Source organism: Bos grunniens, chromosome 5 (assembly GCF_055505025.1).
Source record: "Bos grunniens cultivar Pamir isolate PY7600 chromosome 5, Bosgru_T2T1.0, whole genome shotgun sequence".
In the NCBI taxonomy this organism is placed as follows: domain Eukaryota; kingdom Metazoa; phylum Chordata; class Mammalia; order Artiodactyla; family Bovidae; genus Bos; species Bos grunniens.
This window is the reverse complement of record NC_141169.1, coordinates 38,295,667-38,308,329: the sequence shown is the minus strand read 5'-3', so window position 1 is coordinate 38,308,329 and position 12,663 is coordinate 38,295,667. Positions and strand designations below refer to the sequence as shown.

Sequence of the window (12,663 nt, the reverse complement as noted above, 5' to 3'; positions counted from 1 at the left end):
ATTCTCAATGTTTGAGATGGAAGTCAAGAGGAATGAAAAAGGGAAATTATTCTACTGTAAACAATGATCTTGTGACAAAAAAAAACATTGGATACCTTAGAGCAAGCTTTTTCAACCTCAACCCTATTGATATTTGGGGGCAGATAGTTCCTTATTGTTTGGGGGCTACCCTGTGCACTATAGAAAATTTAGCAACATCCCTATGCCCTACCCATTATATTGCCAATAGTACTCCCACCCCCACACTCCTGAATTCTGACAACCCAACTATTTCCAGTTTGTCAGGTGCCCTGGGGAAGGTGGTAGAAATTGTTCCCCTGAGTTCCACTGCATTAAAGCAAGAGAGAGCCTTAAAGAAGGGTCTTTGTCACTGTATATACATTCAGTTCAGTTCAGTTCAGTCACTCAGTCATGTCCGACTCTTTGCAACTCCATGAATTGCAGCACGCCAGGCCTCCCTGTCCATCACCAACTCCCAGAGTTCACTCAAACTCATGTCCATAGAGCCAGTGATGCCATCCAGCCATCTCATCCTCTGTCGTCCCCTTCTCCTCCTGCCCCCAATACCCTCCCAGCATCAGAGTCTTTTCCAATGAGTATATACATTAGTCAATCCTAAATGTTTGTTAAAAATAAAGAAGAAAGGAAAGGTTGAGAAGAAAGAAAGAGGAAAAAAGATGAAAGGATAGAATATATTTCCCCCCAAAACTGTAACTAAGTAAAAAACCATTTAAATAAATAAGATTTTTTTTTAATTTTATGGAAAGACTGTGATGAACTTCATCTTATACTGAAATATCCAAAAACATTTTCACAGATATAAAAATATACCAGTTAACTCTAATTTTTTTTACTTTGGGATATAAAATTCAATGTAATGAAGGAGTTTATTGTACCTGACAAAGGAAGAAGAGAGGAAGAGATAGTTGGGGTATTAGTGGGATGGAGTATGAAGAGTCATTCGTTGGAAGGTGGTAGAGAGTCAGGTGATCCATTCTTGGCAGGAAACCTGTTTGTGACTCATGGTTACTCTGTACTAAAACCACATTTAAAAATAAATAGCACAGAGACACATCTTCAGGCCAAAATAAAAGTTAAAGTTAAGCATGTTTTGGGACATAAGGAAATAGTACAATGAGCACAAAAGAGTGAAGAGTAAAATCTGCCTCTTTCTCCCACTCACAAACAATATGCTTTGTGTTCATCAAAATATAGTGCATAAGTCAAATCTATTTCCTTTGATAGACTCAAACCAGAAATTCATCAAGTAAATTGGTAAGAATATCTTCTCCTGAAGAATAATGTCAAGGTATCATTGTTTAGAGTGTAATTTTTTGGAGGGTTAGCAAAAATCACAGATATCTTCAAGAGTGATTCAAGTATGTATATGTCAGGGCTAACGGGCAAGAAAGTTGTGTAAGTAGAATGGAGTCATGATTTAATAAATATGGCTTAGAGGGTAAAGTGTCTGCCTGCAATGCAGGAGACCCAGGTTTGATCCCTGGGTTGGGAAGATTCCTTGGAGAAGGAAATGGCGACCCACTCCAGTACTCTTTCCTGGAAAATCCCATGGATGGAGGAGCCTTATAGGCTACAGTCCATGAGGTCACAAAGAGTCGGACACGACTGAGCAATGATACATTTTTTATGGTCAAGTAGATGGGACACAATGATGAAAACAACATGGAACCTATCATGTAGGAAAAATTGCTCTAGATATCAGAGCAGCATGAAATTGAGTGTGACCAGGAGACCTGTGAAGGTCACCATTTATGAGTAAGAGTCCAGAAGAAGTGGTTGGGGGAAGAGCACATTCTAGACTGAAGGAGGGCTGGAGGTTAAGCAGACAGGGTAGGTTTGTGAAACTGAATAGCACTGAGGTTTCTGAATCTAGTTTAGAGGTGAGGTGACATGGATACAGGGTCCTAGGTCAGATCATAAAGCAGTTTGCGTATGTTGTCGTTCAGTCACTAAGTCATGTCCAGCTCTTTGCAACCCCATGGACTGCAGCATGCCAGACTTCCCTGTCCTTCACTATCTCATGGAGTTTGCTCAAATTCATGTCCATTGAGTCGGTGATTCTATCTAACCACCTCATCCTCTGCATATGTTATGAATTAGTTAGGTTTTGCTATATAACAATCCACCCCTAAGTTTAGTGTCTTAAGTAGCAAGAATCTGTTACTTCTCATGGCTCTGTAGGTTGGCTGGTTTGGGCAGAGTCAGCTGATTCCTGCAGCACATGAGCAGTGTGGCTGGGTGGGGTTCTAGAATGGCTTTCATAAATGACTGGTAGTTGGTAGGCTGGGTGTTCCAGAGCAGGGTCAGCAAAATTCCTCTATATGGGATCAGGCAGTAAAAAGGTCAGACTTTGCAGGTTAAAATAATGATGATATTACATATGTACATATATAAAAAGAGATGAAACTATCTCCATAGATTTTTTTTTCCATAGATTTTTTTAATGGACAGAATTAAAGTAAAATAAAAATTGAGTAATTTATTTTGTGATACAGGTCTTCTAATAAGGAGATTTGAACTTTTTTGGGGGGAAGGGGTAATATCATAATTAGGTTCAAAGGTAGGGCTCCTTATCTTCAAATCAATTGTTAATGTTTTTCTATAAAAACATTCTTAGCTCAGGCTGTACCAAAACACAGGGCAGGTTGAATTTGGTCTGTGACTGGAGTTTGCTGACCTTGGTTCTAGAGGCCATGGCTCTGCTCCACTCTCTAGTAGGCCTCATTCTCCAGGATGGAAGCATGGGCTTCTTCACATGGGTTGACTCAGGAGACCAAAGGTAGCAAGAGAAGGCAAGTCCCAATGCACAAACACTCTGTAAGTCTCAGATACATCACATTTTTCTAATGCTCCATTGACCAAAGCAAGTCATATGACCAAGGCCAGATTCCAAGGGTGGAAAAATAGATTCCATCTCTTGTTGGCAGGAGTAGCAAAGTCATATGGCACAGAGTATGCATACAGGGATGGGAAAAGTTGTGACCATTTTTTGTAAACCATCTTCCACACATTGCTAAGAGTTCTGAATTTATTTTGCAGGGAGGGAGGCAGTAAAAGTGTTTTGAGCAGATAACTGCCATATCTGGGACTGAGCTGCAGGGAAAGTAACCAGGGAGTCATTTAAGAGACATGGCATCCATGGTGATAGATTTAGGGTTAGAGACTAGAGGGAGAAGATCAAGTAGCAGCAACTACAATTCAAAAAATACAAATACAAATGTGCCTGTCCTTTATGTATTTTTTAGCATCTGAGAGCCTCTTTGGACAGTTCATATCATGCATTTCCTGTGTGTGTGTGTATGTGTGTGTGTGTGTGTGTGGTGTGTGTGGTGTGTGTGTGTGTGTGTGTGCATGCATGCGCCAGTGTATGTGGGTAGGGACAGGTACTTATAGTAGGAATGAAAGCAAAAGCAAGTATTACTCCAAAATCTGATATCTAAAATAACATTTTGTAGTAAGACTGTATTTATAGAGAATGATTTGGTGCTGGGGAGGTGAAATATTTGTTGAATTTCCACATTAACAAATCAAGAGGCAGGCATAGCTGAATTGGAGTTTTCCACAAGGGATGCCCTATACACCCAGGAAGAAAAGTGGGGAGGGGACTTGGTCTCTGCAGTTCCAGAGGTTTGAGAAGAGGAAAATGCAGGGAAGCAGGAGGGCTGAGGGAGGGGACACTTGGGTGGACTTCTCTCCCCTGAATGCATGATTGATTCTGTGGAGTCTAAGAGGATAGGTGGTGCTCAGTCAAAGTAATTCTGCATTTTCTTCTCTTTTCTTTCATAGCAAATGCTACTATCAAACTCCACTCGGGCCAGAGACCCTTGTGGTGTTAGTGAAAAGCTTCCCCTCACATAGCACCCTACCTACACTTGTGAGTTCACCAGCCAGTGGCTTCAACTTCAAGCTCTAACAATGGGCAGCCAAGTGCCTCCATCTTTGTAGCCTGTTTAGGTAGAAGGAAAGCCAGAGTTGACAATTTCTGAGCTATTTTTGATTTTTGTGTGCTGTGAACTGGAACCAGAAAGTCCCAGACACCCATGGAGGGGCCACAGAAAATATCTGAGCAGAGAGTCAGTATTGATATAAAACAGAAGTCACAAGATAGTTGCTGTTAGTAGAAGACTTGATAACTGGTTGGATTTGGGAAACTGAGAGAAAAGGATGAATCACAGTATATGGTAAGATTTTGATCTGAATAATAGGGGGAAATGAAGCCACAAAAATATGTACATCAGCAAGATGAGTTCATTTAAGGTAAAGATCTGGTGCTGAAAAATAAGGGTTGGAGCATGGAAAAGTTGAGAATAATTACTACATAAAGTACCACATATTTATCATGTTAAGCAGCAGGGGGTCCTCAGGATCAGGGAAAAGATTATTTATAGGAACTGGGTCCTTGTAGCTGAAAGAAGACTAAAGAGAATCTTGGTGGTGAGTCACAGATTTAATTTTTCCTTTAATTGGCTCCAAAGAGTGGTCTATAGATGAACTGAAATTTTTGTATGTGAGCAAATGCAACACATCTAATACACAATAGTTTGGGATTGAGAAAATAGTAAATGCTCAAATAAAATTTAGAATGTTCTTATTTTTACCTTTAGAAACAAACTAGTTGTTTCAACCTTTTTTGGTTCTTCTGTTTCAATGAAGAGCAGTGGGGCTAGGAGGCAGGCGAACTGGAGCAGACACTGCAGTCACTTCCGGCTCTTTCGGTTTTGTTTCCCTTCTCCTTCAGGTGATCTCCCAGCACTACTACTTCTTAACACTACTGGTGAAACAGGAACTGTCTTCTGAAAGTCCTTTCTCTTCCTTGTGAGAAGTTCAAAAAGTCTAAAATTTGTAACGGTCTAGACCATGGAAACTCAGTTCCTCCTTTGGCACTAACTTGTAGATTTTAATCTGATGGACCTCTGCTCAAGTGGGCCTTTATTAGAATATTTAAAAGGTATAAAAGAGAGAAATTCTAATAGAAAGTGGGCGGAGATGAATGAAAGTTACGTATTTGTAGACCAATTGAGTAACCGGAAGATATTAGGCTGTGTGTGGGACAGTCAGGACACGTTCTTGTCACTGATCTTCCTCGCACCAGTGTTCCACTCCTTTCTCCCATGAAACATACGACTAAAATTTTCACTCTCCACTCTAGGGCTTCAAGGTGTTGGGAAAGTGTGGATCATTCCTCCAACTGGTAGAGGAGGAGACAGGAAATGGAGACTTCTGAGAGTTGGAGAGTGTCCCAGAGAAAAACGATATTGGACAAACCTCAAGAGTAGCAGAAGACCTAGTGATTGAAAGCAGGGTTAAGTCAGTGGAGGACATGAGGCATGGATGGAAGGACCTTGGAACATGAATTGAAGGAGAAATTATAATGGACACAATATAGGTTTTTAAAAATGTGAATATTTTCTTTTAAATCACATGCTGAACTTGTGTGCAATGAATATAAATAAGTAAAATTCTACTCATAAAAGCCTTTTCCTAGGTGACTGTAAGTCTAATACAATGTTTGTTCAGTCAATGTGATAAAAGCAAAAGAATTCTGCAGGCGAGGATATCTTTTAATTGTAAGAGGCCTTTTCTTCTTTTCTTCAATTGGCCATGCTGAGCAGAGAGACCTTGGAACAGAATATTAAACAAGCCACAAAATGTTTCACTAGACACAATTAGTGTCAGGTAAATGTCTGCTCTTCAAATGCCGTGAAATATTTCATGTTACCAGTGTTTTAGGTGAAATCTTACCCCTGAGTCTTAAACAGAAGGTGATGCTGGTACATTTAGATCACTGGCCAGCATCTCATTTGCAGTTATTACTTAGTAAAACTGACTTAATTTAATGTTTGTCTTTCTCTCCCTCCCTTCTTTCCTTCTTCCTTCCTCCTTTTTCTCTTTCTTTCATCAACAACAAACCTACAGAATAACCAGGCAACTGAATATTATTCATACATAATTGCCACATCCTGTTAGATAATGAGCATACATATGAAAGGCTCATAAAATAGCAAATTTTTGTTGAACAACACACTTCCTACACACTCCTCACTCCCTTCGATCTGGCTTCCACCCCCATCATTCCTGAAATAGCTCTTGCTAAGGCCACCAATCATTCTTAGGACCTGGAATTTAAAGGATACTGTTCAGCCTTCATTTTACTTGATTCCTCAGCTGATTTCACAACAGCAAATCATTCTGTCCTTAAAACAATCCTTTTCCTTGTCTTCTGAAACAAAGCCATTCTCCTGGGGTCTTTTTCCCTCTTGCCCTTTTCAGACTTCTTTTGCTAGCTCATTTTACTCTACCCAGTCTTTAAATATTGAAGTTCCTTAAGGCTTGTTTCTGGAATTCTTTCTCTTCTCATCCGATATTCAGACTCATTGTTAGACTGATCATCTATGTGTCACTGACTCTCAAATTCATATTTTCAGTTTGAATGAGTCTCTCCAGAGTCTCAGATCTATGTATTTGGCCTGCTTGATACTAGGAGGTCTCACAAAGACTCCAAGATGACATGTTCCAAACCCAGCTCATGATGGTACCTGCAACCTCCTTCAGTAAACCCTACCATAATAAGTGGTGTCATCATTCACAGAAGTTCAAAAGCCAGAAATCTAGGCATAATTCTTGACCAGATCTAATTCTCTGTTCTCCTTACTGTTATCACTGTGGTCAAAGCTATCTTCACCACTTGCTCTGACTAATGCTGTTGCCTCCTAAAGAATATTTCAAACATTCAGTCTTTGGACATTTTCATTGCCACCCAAATACATTTAAAAATGTAAATTTTATCACATCAATATCCTGCTCAAAGCCTTTGAATGACTTCCCATCGTTATTAGAATAAAATCTCTTCTCCTGACACTCTCTCACCACCTTCTTACCCTTCCTGTGATGCAAATATTAAACTTGTTAATTACTTTGAATGTATTATGTTCTCTTCTCACTTTCGCATGTACCCATCCTCCTACCTGAAATACTTTTCCGTCTGCACTTTACTGAAGATTTCTACTCTGCCATCAGATTTCATCTCTACCATCATAGTCTCATGGAAACTTCATGTTGTCTACAGTATTCTATGCTCTCAAAAATCCCTGTTATTTACCTTTGCAGAATTTGCCAGAATTTACAACTCTCTATTTATGAACTCATTTACTTGTTATGTGTCTTCCTCACCAAACTGCAAGCTCCATGGGGCCAGAACCCATTGCTTTTCTGCTGATCATTCTGTACCTAATGCTAATCATAGTGCCTGGCACATAACTGGTATGTTACTTGTTGAACCAATGGAGAGACTATTTCTGTGCTGGTTTCTGACTCATGCAAAAGAAAAATGAGTTAATTTTAGTTAACTTAAAATTAACTTTAGTTAATTAGTTTAGAGACCACAAGTGGTCTTTATTTTAGAGACTACAAGTCTCTATAGACATATAAATTCATAAATTTATGAACTTGTTAGGGAAGGCACCAAAATAATTTAACCCTGTGAAAAAAGAAGACTTTAAACCTATATAACATTCAGCCTAGAATGTCCTTGGAGTTAGAAGTAGATTTTTTTCTGAGATCTTTGGAAAATTGACTGTTATTTATAACTATTATTGTTTCTTTCTTATAGTTCAGAAGATCAGTGAATGATGGACAAGAGCAGTGACTAGAGTATGATGATGACAAGCTTGGGCAAAGTGGGCAGTATTCAGCTCCCAGTTCCACTGACCATCACAGAAAGGTGATGGTGGGCCCCACATGTGACCCTGAGAGGCCCATGCAGAGCCTTCAGAGCAGGCTTTGAGAAAGCATGTGCTGGTATGTGCTGGGATGCTGAGTTTTTGTCACGAGGGGAAAAGAATAGATGATTATTGACAAACACTTCACAATTATTTCTTGTTCCAACCTGAAATGAAGCATATAGAATGTCCATGTGCCAGTTTATGGATCCTATCACCAAAAAAGTCAGAGGCTAAAGGCTGGAGTCTGCAGGTGTTTCCTTTCAGAATTTGTTCCCCACCGCTGCCTTACTGCTGCTGCTGCTAAGTCGCTTCAGTCCTGTATGACTCTGCATGACCCCATAGGTGGCAGCTCACCAGGCTCCCCCATCCCTGGGATTGTCTAGGCAAGAATACTGGAGTGGGTTGCCATTTCCTTCTCCAAGCCATGAAAGTGAAAAGTGAAAGTGAAGTCGCTCAGTTGTGTCCGACTCTTAGTTGTGTCCTACCAGGCTCCTCCGTCCATGGGGTTTTCCAGGCAAGAGTACTGGAGTGGGGTGCCGTTGTCTTCTCCACACCCCCGCCTTAGGAAGAAACTAAAAGTAAACAAAAATATGGTTATTCCATTGGCACCAGAATAACACGTATGTATTTCTAGATTGCTGAAATTCAGTTAAAACAATAAGGATGAATGCAGGAATGAAAATACGACATGAGAATTATCCTTTCTGCATTTTCTAGTTATCTGAATAGCTGTCACCAATTGAATTCAGAATTCTAATTCTTCTAACAGAAACAGTAAAGAGAGAATGGACTCCAGCATTTCAAACAGCTTTTGTGTCACTGGCCTTGAAATTTTGTCCGTTTTCTTTTTCAAGGTAAGGGATCTGGTTTTGTTCTGTTTATTTTCTTTAGTCATGCCATGAGGAAACAAGGTATATAAGTTAATTATTTTAATCCAAATAAAATGATAACAGACTGTAATTATATGATATGCTTCTCAACTGGCCAATTTACTTAAACAGAATATAAACAAGGTTTTTTTTTTTTTTGGTGATTTGTAAACAAGTAGCCAAAATATTCCTCATGGAAATGGATTACTCTAAAATCACACCATCCTAGAAAAAATCTAGTAGGGAATAAAATACAAATCTTATTCTATTCTATCCCAGATGTCTTGTCTATACTACTATAATTTCAGAAGATTTAAAACAGTTGTTGAGACCCATAAGAAACTGTACTAAGTTATTATGACCTTACCATTTTTACCCTTCAGGGACAATTTTCTCTGTGAGTCTCAGATCTGGTGTAAAATCTCATAAAATTTTATAAGAATCTCTTATGAAATAATTGTCATCTTTAGAGAACATGGGTATTAAAATAAACAAAAATAAAAATCACTTACCAGGACTCAACCATGCTGGCACCCTGATCTCAGATGTCTAGCCTCCAGAACTGTGAGCCCTCATGAATAGGATGAAGAATCCAAAGAGCTAGCTTGCCCTTTTTTCCTACTTTCTCTGCCCTCCTTTAAGAAGTTGTCCTTCTGCAATCTGGAAGAGGGCTCTTACCAGGACCCGACCATACTGGCACCCTGATCCCAGATGTCTAGCCTCCAGAACTGTGAGAAATTCAGTTCTTTGTTTAGGCCACCCAATTTACGATATTTTGTCATGTAGCCTGAGCTGAGTAAGATACTTACTGGATTAGGGTGGGTCCTAAATCCAATGACTGGTGTTTTTAGAAAAGAAAGGAAAAAAAGATCCAGACATAGAGACACAGATATAGAGGGAAGAAAGCCATGTGAAGATGGAGATCAAGTGCTTCAGCCACAAGCTAAGGAACACTCATTATTGCCAGGAACCCTCAGAAGCTCAAACCAAGGAGGAATTCTCTTCTAGACACTTCAGAGGGTCACTGGCCTTAATGACACCTGATTTCAGACTTCTGGCCTCCAGAACTGTGAGAGAATAATTGGTTGCTGTTTTAAGTCATCTAGTTTGAAGTAATTTGTTATGGCAGCCTAGAAAACAAACACAACCTCCCAAACTTTTCCCCATCTTCTCCACTTCACAGTTGAATTTATTGAAGGAATCACCTACAATTGCTGTGTGTGTGTTTTTTTTTTTTAATCGAGTGACATTCACACCTTATCCACTGCAGTCTGGGGTCTACCCTCCTCATCATTTCACAGAAATTGCTTTCACCAGATTTATCAAGAGCCCCTTTTGGCCATATTCTTCTCAGCTTTTGCATTATTTCATTATTCATTATTTCCTTTTACCATTTCCTCCCTGAATTTGTTGACTGCATCCACAAAATTTTCTCATTATTTTTGTGGCCACTCTGTTTCAGTTATTATTTGAGTTCCTCTTATCTTTGTTGGGCTTCTCTTGTGGCTCAGCTGGTAAAGAATCTGCCCGCAATGTGGGAGACCTGGGTTTGATCCCTGGGTTGGAAAGATCCCCTGGAGAAGGGAAAGGCTACTCCATTATTCTGGCCTAGAAAATTCCATGGACTGTATAGTTCATGGGGTCCCAAAGAGTTGGCCACGACTGAGCTACTTTTTCACTTTCTTTTTTGTTGTCCCTTAAATGTTAGTATTTGTCAGGATTCTGCCCTGGATCCACTTCTCCATCTATGTACTCTGGAAGTTTCATTCACATGTATCTATTCTCTCATGTTTACCAAGTCTGTCTTCAGGCCAGATCTCTCTCCTCAGTTTCAGACTTGTTATCAGCCCCATAATTTAAGTGAGACTTCTCAGATTACTTGCATCACAGGTCCTTCGAAATCAGGATGATCAAAACAGAAATCACCATTTTTTCTCTCTCGGATCTCCTCCTCCTCTCTCCCCAGATCACAGCATCATCTTTCTCCCAGTTAATAAAGTCAGAAGCCTGGGAGTCATCCTTCATCCTTCCTCTCACAGCCTGAATATAGCCTATTAGTCCTCATAGACAAAGCTCTAGACCCACGTGCTGGCATCTCCACCCTGACTTTCTGCCGGAGTACACGAGCTCATTTCCTCCTTCAGATGCCCTCGAGTGTACTTGGAAACATAAATTTGCTTGTGTGACTCTCTTGCTTAAAAGCTTGCGATGTCTTCCCAAACATTGCAGGATGACGTCCAGAATGGGCAGCAAGGCTCAGCTTGACAGGCTCCTCTATGCTCAGGCCAAACAGAAAACCCTGTCTTTAGCCCTTCATGTGTGCTCTGCACCCTCTGGACACTCATCCCAGGAAGCCTTCTTTGCACCCCATGATACTCATCCCACTGCCTGGTAATTCTGTTTTCCCTAGTGGTCCTCTGAAATTTGAGAAGCTCATCCATCTTATTTACCATGGATCTCCAGTGCCAACTAAAGCGTCTGGAGTAGAGAGGGGCAACAAATAATACCTAAATGAATAACCCAGTCCACATAAAAAGAAAACCAAGGCTCACAGTAATTAACCCATTTGGCCAAGCAAATGCAAACCAGGGACTTACTTTTCTAATGTCTTTTCCATTCCTTTATATTCCCTTAAAAAAAAGGGAAACAACTTGCATTACATAAAATTAAATCATAATTGTTAGACAATATCACTTGTAAATTATAATGCACAAAATTACAAATGACAAAAACCAAGAAAGGCTTAGTTGTGAATACTATCCCTTGCTACTGGTTTTATATGTTTTTTTTTTCTTCTAACCATGGCCTTGCTTTCTCTGCCTTTTCATGGGCCAATACTGTCTGTCACATTTGTAGCTTTGAACTCTTCTCCTTCAGCTTGCACTCAGCTGCTGGTTAGTCCACAGGTGTCAAATGCCATATACTGCGCTTTGCTCTCTCCCAACACTAGTAGTGCCCTGGAAAAGCCTCCTGTGCATTTTTAGCTTAATCCACCCATTTGCAAGCTCTGACTCTGCTCTGAACTTTCACTCACCTTGCCTGCCTTTGAGCTGCCTTTGAAGGGGCAGGCCTGTCATGGGTCTGAATCTGCCACAGCTGTTCCTAATTCTTTCATTCCTAAAGCACTCCTGCCTCAGAGCATCAGAGCGGCGCCTTGCCTGCTTCTCACAGGAGTGGCTGTGCTGGGAGAAGTGGGGGCTTGGCTCCATGCTGCCCGGGGTGGGGGGTGGGGCTGCCCCTCTCCCTGGGGCCTTGGGAAACAGCTGACCTCATCCTGGTCAGAGAAGCAAGTTAGTTGTCTTGGCTTTTTTTGTTGTTTTATTTCGTTTCATCAAAAATAGAGAAAATGGACAATAGAGAAAATTGACAAAAATAGAGGAAATTAGAGAAAAAGAAAAACCTCACAGCACGTAGTTTCACCAACCAATCACCACTGCCATTACGATTTTGATATTTTTCCTTTCAGTCTTTTTATCCATGTGTAAAAAGTTAATTTTGACACAATTATTCTTTTCATGCGTATCATTTTATATTTTTGATTTTCACTTAGCACTGGTAAAGTCTATTTTGCATAATATTTCACTAAGTGGATATCCCAGAAAATAATTATTCTCCTCAGCTTACACGGTTAAGTTGATTTCATTGTCACTGCGAAAAATAACTGAATAAATGTGATTTAAGCACGTGGAAGAAAGAAAACCCTGAGAAGAACCTCTGTGCATCTAACATCTTGTCTCTATTTAGATTTCTCCCCTTAAGATTTACATCCCAAAGTGAAATTACTGGTTAAACATGAGTAAATATCACCGAAGATCCTAGTTCATTTGCTCCATTGTTTTCCAAACATGTAGCAATTTAGTGTAACTGGGGATGTGAGGGTGGCCATTGCGTTCATTCTTGCCAGGCAGTTCTTATACATTTGAATTTTCTCCCTAATTTCATACATCAATTATGAAACTATTTTTTTTTTTATTCCTAGAGAAGCTTAACCTTTTTCCAAATGTTTATATTGTGTGTTTTTGCTGTGAATTTCTCTTCATGTCCTTTAATCA

At 39.9% G+C, this 12,663-nt stretch overlaps 1 long non-coding RNA gene and 1 other non-coding gene across 2 annotated transcripts in view; one reads left to right on the top strand and one right to left on the bottom strand.

Annotated features, from left to right (window-relative positions):
- The window catches only part of LOC147371783 (uncharacterized), a 91,574-nt gene that overhangs the window by 46,449 nt on the left and 32,462 nt on the right, over positions 1-12,663 (top strand). The gene's annotated exons all lie outside the window — the stretch shown is intronic.
- On the bottom strand, positions 3,800-3,945 carry LOC147371785 (small nucleolar RNA SNORA62/SNORA6 family). Its single transcript, XR_015164956.1, has one exon. It is a non-coding gene; the product is annotated as a small nucleolar RNA SNORA62/SNORA6 family (small nucleolar RNA).